This window comes from Setaria viridis, chromosome 6 (assembly GCF_005286985.2).
Source record: "Setaria viridis chromosome 6, Setaria_viridis_v4.0, whole genome shotgun sequence".
Classification (NCBI taxonomy): domain Eukaryota; kingdom Viridiplantae; phylum Streptophyta; class Magnoliopsida; order Poales; family Poaceae; genus Setaria; species Setaria viridis.
Genome location: NC_048268.2, coordinates 33,333,842 through 33,346,580, shown reverse-complemented (window position 1 = coordinate 33,346,580; position 12,739 = coordinate 33,333,842). Strand labels below are relative to the sequence as shown.

Here is a 12,739-nt window from a genome sequence, read left to right as displayed (position 1 = left end):
TATTCCTCTTGCATTGCATGTCGCCATTTTGAATCCCCAAGTGCTTCTTTTACTGACTCAGGCTCACCAGTGGAGCTGAACAGACCATACCGTATCATCCCATCATACAGTTTCTTGGACTTGACAATCCCACTTTGTAATCTTGTGTGTCGCCTAGAAGAAGCTGGTGTTGTTGGAGTAGCAGGCGACACAACTGATCCGCCTTCGGACCCAGAAGATCCGCCTAGGGCGTTGAACGGTGCAGTAGCGGTGGACACAGGTGCAAGCACGCTCGGCTCGGCACTTGGCTCGTCAGGGAGTGGCGGCTCGCCTGGTGGCTTGCCCGTCGCGCCCGGCAGCCCGCCCATCGGCTCGCCCATTGGCTCGCTCGACGGCTCGCCCGGAGCTAGCCTGGCACCCCCACCAAGCGAGCGCGGAACCAGCCTGGCGCCCCCACGCGGCGAGTGCGGAAGCGTGGAGTGCGGTGCAGGAGCCATCGTGGCCCCCCCCATGCAGCGAGCGCGGGACCGTCGTCGTGGGAGCTGGTACGGCGCGCGCGTCCGCGTGAAAATCAGCGCTTGGTACATAAGTTGATGTAGAATCCACCGCCAATTTTTCATGTAGATCATCACTAGCACCAGACGGATTAGTAGCATTAGTAATATTGGAAGAAAAACAATTTTCATCCCCAGGATTGCGAAGGAAATCAGGAAGGAGGATAATGTCTTTGCGAAGTTGAGCGCCAGCATTGGGATGAAGCTTAGCAAAGGGAAAGATAGTTTCATCAAAGACAACATCGTGAGAGATGTAGATGCGATGAGTGGAGATATCTAGACATTTAAAACCTCTGTGTATGGAACTATAACCAAGAAAAGCACATTGGGTGGAGCGAAACGAGAGCTTGTGAGAATTATATGGTCGCAAATTAGGCTAGCATGCGCAGCCAAAAATACGAAGGCTGTTGTAATTAGGAGTTTCATGAGACAATCTTGCAACAGGCGTGTCATAGTTGATCACCTTACTCGGCAGAAGATTAATAAGATATGTGGCCATGAGGAACGTCTGATCCCCAAATTTTAAAGGCATCGATGCATTGGCAAGAAGTGCGAGGCCAACTTCGACGATATGCCTGTGTTTTCTCTCAGCCGCCCCATTTTGCTGATGAGTATGAGGGCAGGACACGCGATGGGTGATGCCAATCCATTCAAAGAAGGAGTGCAGCTTTTCATATTCCCCTCCCCAATCAGATTGGATGCAGATAATTTTCTTATTAAGCTTCCTTTCGACAATATTCTGAAAGTCGTGAAAAACCTGAAAAACATCAGATTTGTGGCTCAAGAGATAGATCCAGGTGTATTTGCTATAATCATTGATAAAGCTGACTTATTAAGTGTATCGCCCAATAGAGGTAGGAGCCAGTCCCCACACATCAGAATAGATTAAATCAAGAGGAGCACTAGAAACTTTATTCGAAACTGTATATGGAAGCTGATGGCTTTTAGGCCTTTGGCAAGCATCACAAATAGACTCATGATTATGAGTACTATCATGCAGCAAATTATTGGTACTAAGAATTTTCTCGACAATAGGAATAGCTGGATGACCTAGTTGACTGTGCCATCTAGAGATAGACGGCTTATTGACTTCATAAACTTGTTTACTGGAATTTCCTTGAAACGAATGCGACGCTAGAGGATAGAGACCGCATTTACATCTGCCTTGATGAAGGATTTTCTTCGTGTCCTGATCCTTGATTAGAAAGAAATTTGGATGAAATTCAAGGAAAGCATTATTGTCTCGTGTTAATTTATGAACAGAAACAAGATTCTTGTGGGAGCTAGGAACATGAAGGATGTTTTTGAGATGAAAATCCTTGCTGGAGGTATGAAAAATTGAATGCCCAATATTACTAATTTTCATACCTGAGCCGCTGGCGGTGTGGATTTGATCTCGTCCCGTATATTTGTCACGCACAGTGAGCTTCTCCAACTCACTAGTTACATGATCAGTAGCATCACTGTCAGCATACCAGTTGGTGTCATATCCGTAGCTTGCTTCAGCAAAGCCTGCTGTCTTTCTTGGCCGTTGCTCGTCGTTGTCGTAGCGGTACCAGCATCTTGAGGCCTCATGTCCCACTTTCTTGCAGATCTGACACTGAACCTTCTTCTTGAGTGAGGCTGAGGTGTTGTTGGCACCGCTGATCTGGTTTTGGCCAGGGTGTCCGCGACCACCACGGCCTCCACCATTGCCTCTGCCGCGGTAGCTTCCTCGCGCACGATTAGAGCCGTGCCCGTGAGAAGCAGCATTGGCCGACGATTGATATTGACCGGCCTCTTGAAACATCTCAAGGCGAAGATCGTACTCCATCAATTGTGAGTATAGATCTGAAAGGGAAATAGCATCCCCACGGCCAAGCATAGCAGACACAAAGGGGTGATAATCATAATCAAGACCATTAAGAATATGAGCAACCACCTCTTCGTCGCTAATGGATTTTCCAGCGGCGGCGAGTTCATCCTTGATGTTCTGCATCTTGTTGAAGTAGGCAGCCATCGTCAGGCTTCCCTTCTTCAAGGTAGCTAGTTGCATTCGTAGATTGGTGACCCGTGCTCTAGATTGCTCCACGAACATAACCTCCAGCGCCTTCCATGCTTCAGTGGAGGTTGTCGTGGTCGCTACTCCTGCCAGCACCTCTCGGGTGATGGAATTCAGCAGATAGCTGAGGAACTGTTGATCTTTGCTCACCCACGAATCGTACTCGGGGTTGGAGACTTCTTTCTTCTTGCCGTCCAGCAGTACCTCCAGGATTGGACTTGGTGCAGGAACCTTCCCCTCAAGGATCCCAAGGAGCTAGGCCCCACGAAAAGCAGGGAGGAACTGCGCCTTCCACAGGACATAATTGTCCCGTGTGAGTTTCTTGAATACTTGTCCGAGTTGCAGCGACGTGGAGGAGGAGGATGCCATGGACGGATCTTGCGTGTGCTTTAGGAAGAGGCAGCTCTGATTACTATGAAATAATTAGTGGAACTGTAGTTGCCTATCTCGGCATACTACAGGTTACGTGTTTATATATGGGAGTACTAAAGACTCCAACACAATTACAAATGAGATCGTAGGATATCCGATTTGTTGTGTAGATTTACAATCTTAGAGATAGAGCTAACAAATCTATCCTATATATAACAAACCGAATTCTCCTTTGAATAAGATTTACATGAGCCGGACTCTAGACCGACTATATTTCTAACAAGAACTACTAACCTAACAGTCTAATACACATTTTCGCCACAAAATATACCATGGGCATGGCCATTGCTGGAGAAGAGACGAGAGGAGAAAGACCCTAGATGGTCTTGCCGTCGTAGTGATCTGATAGCCTAGAGCTACCTGCACTGAAAACTTGAGCTATATGCAGTTCATCCATCTGAACAAGGGAGGATGTTGGACAGGAGGGGCGGACCAGTAGATTGGTTATGGAAGGGGAGGTTTGCTCTCACATTAGCCTAGCTATTTTGAAGGAAATCCTAACACCTAATCGAATGTTTTAGCTAGGTTGATTTGTATTTCTCCTTCTCACATGTATGTGGATCTGATCATCTGAACCCCATGAAGCTCCTTCCGTATCCTCGGACAGGTCTCCAGCAATGCAGGGCATGATTCGGATTTTCAAGTTTCGGGTAGGGAGATCAAGCAGCACTGTACCAAACTTTGAGGGAAAGGCGAGTTAACGCGGTGCTGACACTGCCAGCAGGGAATGTGATGGAAAGAAAACAATAGTTACCACCATAATTTTTTTTTAACGCACAAGATAACTACCACCATATATAGTTTTCAATGGCATAGGGCCGCTGCAACAACAACAGTTACCGCTAAATTTCCGGGCTGTTCCTGACCTGGTCGATCAAGAGCAAGACTCAGGATGGGCTTGATCGAGCCATGGCACCCTAATTTCCTCTTGAAGTAAGGGGGAAATATGCACATGCAACGTTCTCTATGTAGCTGTACTGCTGTAGGTATTCTCCACCCAATCTCTATATCAAATGAAAGCCCCCATATATATATATGCTTATATTAAAATGCACAATATATATCTTTGCTATCTAAAGACTGTACCTCCGATAGATTAGGCATATATATTTCTCTTACCAACATCTACTTATAAATAAAGATTCCCCTTGTGCCTACTACCTATAAACAATATGTAGATATTCTATATAGTTTTCCTCACATATTGTAGGTATTTCTCTTGTATCCATAAACATTAGTATCTTAATAAATAATGTTCGTCCCGGCTAGATTTTCGCTAAAGAAAATATTAAGTGAAGAATAGTATATCCTCTGCATAATACGCACATATACATCCAATCCATAATACGCACAACTTATTACCAATAACATGTACGTATAAATAAAGATTTCCCTTGTAACTATAATCAATATGTACGTATCGCATATTGTAGGCAATATTTCTCTTGTGTAGCCATAAATATTATTGTAATAAATAAAGTTCCCTGCACCCTTGTCCAGGGAAGATATTGAGTGTGAAGGATCGGATATCCTATGCATAACATGCACACATCTAATCCATGCGCAAAATAAATGCACTGCATCCTTGCTAACAGATACTAAAACCACAAACGGCCTGCCTCTCTCTCTGTGTGCGCTCATCTCCCATGCACACGTACACACGTACGTACTCAGATGCTAGAGGGGATAGAATTGCGGGCGCATGCAAGACATCCACAAGAAGTCAACTAAAATACCTCAGCGATTCTTTTCTAGAAGGATACCCGCATGCATGGCTGCATAATTAAACTCCCGAGTTGACTCTTGTCTCTCACAGTCTCACTGTCTCTCTCATGCATCCTCGTCAGCGACCGCATGCAGACGCGTGTCCCCTGGCCCTGGCCTTTAAAACCCCCCTTCCCTCCGTCCCAGTTTCCCTCACTCCTCACACCGTACTCACAACCGCAACGCGCGCTCTCGTCCTCTACCGCGTCGCTTGCGCACGTACGTGTGTTATCTTTGCGGCTTGCAGGTGCGGCTGCGGCGGCCATGGCGTCCTCGGCGGCGAACGGCAGCAGCGGGGCGGCGAGGGAGCAGGGGCGTGCTCGTTTGGCGGCGGGCGGTGGCGGGCTTCGCCGGGACATGGGGTGGGTCGGCGTGCGGAAGCGCCTCTGGGGCGGGTACGCGGCGGAGATCCGCATCCCGAGCAGCCGCAAGCGCGTCTGGATCGGCAGGTTCCAGCACGCCATGCAGGCGGCGCTCGCCTACGACGCCGCCATGTTCCTCTTCTACGGCAAGACGCTGCCGAAGCTCCGCCGGTACAACTTCCCGGAGGCGCCGCGCCCCAGCTTCCCCGAGTTCGTGCGAAGAGCCCTCACCGTCGCCAACGTGAAGGCGATCGCGGAGGAGCACGCCCGGAGCGTCGGCCGCTTCGCCCCGCTTCCACCGCCCGTGATCCCTGCACCATCGGCGCCCCTGCAGGTGGCGGAGGCTGCTGGTGGCGCTGCTGCCGCCGGCGCAGGGGTCGCTGTTGAAGCTGCTGCCGCTGGCGCGGGGGTTGCTGTTGATATTGCTCCCGCAGCCGGCGTAGGAGCAACAACTACCGCCGCGGATAGGCGTGTCAACGACGAGATCTACATCGATGCAGACATCCTGACTGGTGCTGACTGCCAGTTCTCCGGCGCTCCAGTCCCTGATGAGGATTTCGTCAGGTTGATGGACATGGACGTGGACCTGATATTTGGCGATATCTGAGCGATCGATCACCGATCCTGCTACCTAGCTGCTGTGTCACTGTGTGAGGTAGCTAGCTAGCCATATGTCCATGCAATAACACTACAAGACGACGGGATATGCGGTCGTTAAAAGTGTAGATGTGGTCGTTAAAAGTTATTAACGATCACAAAAATGTTACAAGACCAGTAATGAGCTTTATTACAAAGAAACAGTGTCGCACTTCACCTTTTTCAGTTCTTGAAAGCCTTAATTTGCATCCATAACTGAATAAGAAGTGACAGGCCTCCAATCATGGAAAAAGCAGCGCTACATCAAGGATAAGTTGCTCTGGAAAAATATATTTGAAGAAACATAACTAGTCTGCTTTTATCTCTCTTGAAAGCGCACCGACATCCATAATATTGAAAAGGCAGAAGTTAATTTACATGTGAAGGTGAGCTGAAACTTTGCCGTCTCTTGTTGTTCTGTTTTATTTATCTTCTTAAACCTGAATACAAAGTGACCGAAAGGAAGACAAGAATAAAAAAAAACTGCTATGTAAACTTCTGCACACACGTAAATGAGTACACCAAATAACTTCAGGCCGATACAATATATGAATCTTTATTAAGTATATTCAGGTACACTAATTCCAAAAAATCAAAATTACCAAAGAGAAAAAGTGCTCACTTAATTCGTTAATCCTCAAGATCAGGTGGGTCCACATGTTCGATCTACAGGAAAGTATATCAAATCTTCCGTTCAACTAATTTTCTATGTTAGCAAAATCCAAGAAAGTTGATCTGGAAGAATACTGATTACCAGTGTACCGTCCAGAAAATAAGATGTCGTGCCATCGATCAACATCGCAACTCCACGTCCAGCGCAAGAGAGGTTATCGTCGCCCCTCTTCTGATGTGCTTGTGTTGCCGCATGCATGACACCAAGGCTGCCGATGTGCTTGTGCTGTGCTGCCGGCCAAAGCTGCCGATTTGTTCCCCGCAATGGCAGTGACAGCCAAATCGAGGTTGCAGCCTTTGCAGGTATATGGATTCTGGCGTAGTGGTGAGGAGGCTAGAAGAGTAGCTTCGGCGCAATGAATGCACCGAGCGGATCTGCGAACGATGCTCTGTCAGCCCGCGGTGGGACGGCGGCTCTGCCGACAAGCGCAGCGGCACAGGGATTAGCGGCAAGAGGGAGATTGGAACCGCTATTTTTATGTGGGACGATATGGATCAGGTAGCGATTGTGTAGAGGAGTTGCTAGGATGGACAGGCTTACAGGGAAGGATCGGGAGAATGTTGTGAACCGGCGACGCACTAGGTGCTAATAGATGCGTTTTTTGTTAGTCCAGGGCAACCAACCCAAAACAACGATGACATATAGGCAAAATTAGCGACAGCTAGTTTTTTGTCATCGGTTCCGCGATTTGCTACCGTGACAACTAAAAAATAGGATCGACGACCACAGTTTGTGTGCGGTCGTTAATATCTAGTCGCTAAAGCTTAGGATTCCAGTAGTGAAATAAATCGCTAAATGTTTGTAATCCTGTGGCCGGTGTGTATATACAGCAAGTTATTGAAATGAAAACTCTTTTATGTGTCCAGTCGATCTTGTGGTGTTATGATATATAGATGTTCAATTGCAGCAAATAGTCATCCGGCTGGATCCGGCCTGGATGCAATTTGTTTATGGAAAACGGTAAAGGAGGAAGCAAATAGAGCATGAAAGAAAAGGCGCGAAAACCGACCGATGGCGCGAAATTTGATATTTGAAACCTGAGAGTAGTGCAACTGTTAAAAGTTCACTGTTCAATTTCCTAGGATTTCTAGCAGTGGAGCACCTATATGAAACCATGAACAAGACTTTTTGCAGACTTGAATTTTAATTACCTTTTTTAATGTGCAATTAGCATACCATCCTAACTTCTTATCTCACAAAAAAATCAACATCTTCTCACTTAAGAAACAGGTTGATGTTCAATTCTTGGGTATTCACTTCGAACTACTTAAAAATCTTCAACACCTACCAAACATTAATATCTTGTGCATCTTTCTGGCATAAATTTTTGGGTATATATTCATTTATTTTCTACTCCTATTTGGCGCATGGACAAGAAGAAAGTTACATGATTTAATTTTATGTATCCCTTTGAGTTACTGAGCACTACTGATCCAAACCCAATAACTGAGATGGACGATCATCATCAGTTCATGCACCGGTGGCTAATCATCTGGGTTCAGCTAGATTACTACCACACATAACATAAGAACTGGACAGTTAGTTGAGTGCATGCGTGACGCACTGGCATTATTACCTTAACCGCCGCATCGCGTTGATTCCACGCAGGGACGCAGGGTGTTGTAGCCGGGTACGTTCGGACGAGGCAACGTACGTACGCGCACGCATGCAACCGACCATGGTGACGACACCGTGTTTCGTCTTATGGTCTCGATCGGTGGCAAAGTGAGAGGCTTCTCTTTCCTTTTTTTTTTTGGGTGAAAAAAGGGAGCCTGCCTGCGGGCGTTGTTCCAGCGCCGCGGACGTACAGAAAGGTACGGTCGTGTGGACTCGTGGCCGTGCAAGCGGCGGATCGGACGCGCCAGCGCCAGCGCCAGCGCCGCGCGCACGCCAAGCGGCCTTGCACTGCGCGCGCCGCGACACGTACACGTGCATGGGCTGCACGGTGCGCACCGGCCGTTGCCTTCCACGGCTGGGGCGCTCGCGTCCGAGGCCGCGCCAGGCTCATGATCATCGCGTACGCTCACGCCCCAAGCGGCGCCATGACATCTCCAAAACAAACAACGCGATTACTGACGACGCATCACCCACGATCAGTTCATGCACCGTTAGTTAATTGATCGTCTGGATTCAGATTACTGCGACATGATGATGATCCAGTGAACTGCACAGTTGAGTGAGTGTGTGACGCACTGGCACTACCGTACCGCGCGGCAGCACCGCGTCGATCCCACGCAGGGCCTGCGTCTAGACGGCCGGGTACGTACGGACGAGGCGACGCAGCATGCGACGGTGGTGACGACGCCGTGTTTCGGCTTGGTCTCGGACTCTCGGTGGCAAGGTCAGAGGTTTTTCTTTGGAAAGGAAGACAAGAGGCCTGCACGCATGTCGTCGGCTCGTCGCGACGGCCGCGCGGCCAGCGCCAAGCGGCCCCGCGCGCTCCCCGCGCGACACGTACGTGGGCTGCGCGGTGCGCGCCCGGCCCGATGCTTTCCACGGCCGGGGGCGCTCGCGTCCGAGGCTGCCGGACTCATCACCGATAGCACACCCCCAAGCGGCGCGTACGCGATACTTGTTTCGATCGGTTCCTTTGGAGCGCGTTTCAGTTCTAATCTTCTCATACTTTTTTTCGAAGAAGAAAGAGCTATATATTAATACTCAGAAAAAGAGTTACAGACATTCCTGAGCAATTACTTGCTCGATACACACCGGACAACGCATACGCCACACTGCCGCATGTCTTGTACGCCTTGCCAGTTGAGCAAGTTTGTGCGCCACTCCATTCTTCTCCCTTCTCGAATGAACCACCGACCATGCCGGTAATCTTTCACCCACCTGTTGTGCTTCCTTGACTATAAAACGTAAGCGAGGTTTAAGGCCCTCTTTTCCTTGAAGCATTCCCACCAGTGTTTACAGTCCGTTTCCAAGATTACCTTCCTCCTACACCATTCCTCCGCAAGAAAGAGGCCCTCCCTGCACGCAAGCGCTTCGATCTCCTCTGCATCGCTACCTTGGAAAATATATCTCCAAGCTGATAGCTCCACCTGCCCTTGGTCATTGCGAATTACAATGCCAATACCCGCCTCACCAGTCTGCTCATCAAAAGCCCCATCGACATTTATTTTCACCCAACCAGCTGGCGGTGGCTTCCACTTTGCTACCTGCCTTTCATACATGGATTCTCTCCCAGCCATTAATGAAGAGCTTAGCTTTTGCTTCCCCTTTGGATCAGAAGAATTATTGTGCCGGACAGTGCACAATTCTTCCCATTACTTGCACAAAAAACTTCACTGAGGCCATAATAGATAATAGATAGCTTTCCAGAATCATAGGTTAGATTATTCCTTACATTCCAGGATCTCCACAACAACAGTAGTAACTTGGCCACATCATCTGTATTCATTCTATCCAAACAGAACAGGACATTCATAGCACTACTACAGATCTCGCTATCACCGCCGGCCTATCACCGCCTGTTTTAGGTAAACTGACGATGATATAACAATTCTATAGCAAATGAAGATGTAGGACATCAAATTGGCGGTGAAAAATTCATCACCACCGGTTTGTTATACAAGCCGGCGATGATAGCTATCACCACCGGCTTGTATAACAAAATGGGGGTGAAGGGGGAGTTGGACCTGAAATTTTTATTCATTCCGCTTGAATCCGGACAGCCCCCCTCTCTCTCCTACACCGAACTCCCCCCGTCCTCTCTATCTTCTTTCCCCTTCCCTTCCCTCCGCCTCCCCTCCCCTCACCCCTCCGCTCTCGCTCGCGACAGCGGCGGGGCAACTTGTGCAGCGGCGGCGGCTGCAGCAACCCCCGGAGTACCATGGCGGGGACCTGGTGAGGCTTCGATGGCGGCGGCATGTGGCGCGGCGCGGCATAGCACGGCTCCGGTGAGGCCTCTCTCTCTCTCCCTCTCTCCGTGCGCGGCGACGGATCTGGCACGCCGTGGCGCTCCGGGCAGCAGGGTGGCGGTTGGGGGAGGGAGGGGGGTAGTGGGGTGGCGGTAGTGGAGCAGCAGTATGGCGGCAGTGGCCATTTTTTTTAATAAGGCTTCACCGCCGGTTCTGGAACTGGTGGTGATGGGTACCCCAATCACTGCCGAAAGTCATACGACGGATCCCAAACCAGCGGTGAAGGCCGGTTTGGGACTGGCAATGATAGGGTGATCTGCAGTAGTGTAGGCTCTGAAAGCTGGAACTGCTCCTTGTCCAGCAAAGTTCAATAAGATTGCATAGCTTCTCTGAGACTCCTAGCATGTGAGCATCGGACCACTACATGACTTACTGTTTCATCCTCTATACCACATACCTCACAGACGCTAAGGGCAGTCCCAACCCAAGGCACCAACACGTAGTTTTTACAGATGCCATATCATATAGATATTAGCTATAAAATTATGTTAGCAATAAATGATTTCTTCAAAATAAAGTATCAACCAATCTCCTCTCTTCTCTCTCCTTTCCTCTCCAATCCCCCTTCCTAATTTTTTGAATTGTGTGTAGACATGGTTTCTCGCATGAGAATCCATTTTCTTTTCTCCCTTCGTTAACTCTCATACCACACTACTCTTTTATTTACATGACATGCTATTTAATGCTACAGAAACTATCCTAGTTACCGGGCTGGGACTGCCCTGTTCGATGGACCTCCTCCTCTTGTTAACTCGAGTAGCGAGTCCATCATTAATTAATTTCCACCCGAAGATTAGTACTTTGTGTGGCAGTGGTATTTTCCAAAAGGTCTTCCAGATTGGCCTGACCTCTCCATCTGTAGAGTTTGACTGCCTGCTGCCTCCACGCTCCTCATCAAGCAAGGATTTTGCAAGTCGGTACGCACTGCGAACTGAGAAGCATCCATTCTTCTCATACGCCCAGGCAATAAAGTCCTCCTGCACCCTTGTTGGCAACCGTATTTTCAGAAATCTCTCCGCATCATGGCTCCTGAAAAAACGATTGATTATATCCTCCCGCCATTCCATGCGCTCATACTTGATGAGGGAATCATGAATTCATGAGCGCGCTTAAGGCATGACCGAAAATTAAATCAACATAGAGGCGTGGATTCTTCGTGATTGCTTGCTTGTGTCTCACATTATAAAGGCTGCGCACCTATATTTGCAAATAAACTCTATTTATTTTAAAACGTGCAGTTATATTTGCAAGGCTGTGCTTTGAATTTTTTTTAAAAAAATCCAGCTTATATCCTGCCCCCACGCGTAAATGCCACTATGTCTCTACCAAGAAAACCACATCTCCTTCTCGACCTACACGCTAAATATGCATCAATGTCTCTTAGTTCTCACCATCTTCTACCTCGCTCTCGTCTGTCGTTCCTTGCAGCTTGCAGGTGAGGATGATGGAATCTAATGTTCTTTTTCAAAAAATGACAAGGTAATGGGATTCATGCGCTTAGCGAAGTTCATGAAGCCATGAACGATGATGTTTGCTATTGCTTGCGTATCATTTAACAACAGTATTGGTCTTTCTAAAAAGAGTGTTAAGGAGTCATTGCACCTAAGTATTTAAGGCCCGTCCCGACCTGATGGTCATTTGGGGCCGGTTGTGGTGCTGCAAAAAAAATAGACCCGCTCGATGGAGTTAATTCGATGGAGTTAATGGGCGGGCTTGGATTTGAATTTTAGATCCAAACAAAATCAGTTTTTCCATTGGCCGCATTAATCATATGCTCAGGTCTACATGCACCTACCATACAAGAAACGTACTGTTGTTTCAAGAAACGACAAGTAATGGAGTTACACATAACTAGAAGGAATCGTATTGTTTTTCAAGTAACAGGAGTCACACACAACTACGATACAAAAGTAATATATTATAATTTAAGTAACAGGAGTCACACACAACTACAATATAAAGGTAATATATTATAATTTTGAGAAACAACAAATAATGGGAGTCATGCGGTCGGCGAAGGCATGACCGATGATGTGAGAGCCGTAGTGTGCTCTTTGCAGTTATTTGCGTGTCATTTAATAACGGTGTCGGTCTTTCCATCAAAAGACAAGTAGCAACGAGTCATATGGATGTGCCATATAATGTATGCACCATAAAAGAAAACGATAAGTAACAAGAGTCGCACGCAGCTACCACATCATAAGAATATATTGTTCTTTCGAAAAAAATGATAAGTAGAGGGTTTTAATGCTCATCAAAGACATGATCGATGATGTGGGAGCTGTACAACATCAAGGGCTCATCGTCATCGTTTTTCCATCGAAAGACAAGCTACAAAGAGGATCCCCTATATATTTAGGGATGGGCAAGTATCT

At 47.8% G+C, this 12,739-nt stretch overlaps 1 non-coding gene across 1 annotated transcript; it reads right to left on the bottom strand.

The window, feature by feature from the left end:
* Positions 1 to 2,333: 2,333 nt before the first annotated feature.
* Positions 2,334 to 2,472, bottom strand: LOC117862316 (small nucleolar RNA Z247). The gene has a single exon (XR_004641965.1). It is a non-coding gene; the product is annotated as a small nucleolar RNA Z247 (small nucleolar RNA).
* Between the last annotated feature and the right edge of the window lie 10,267 nt (positions 2,473 to 12,739).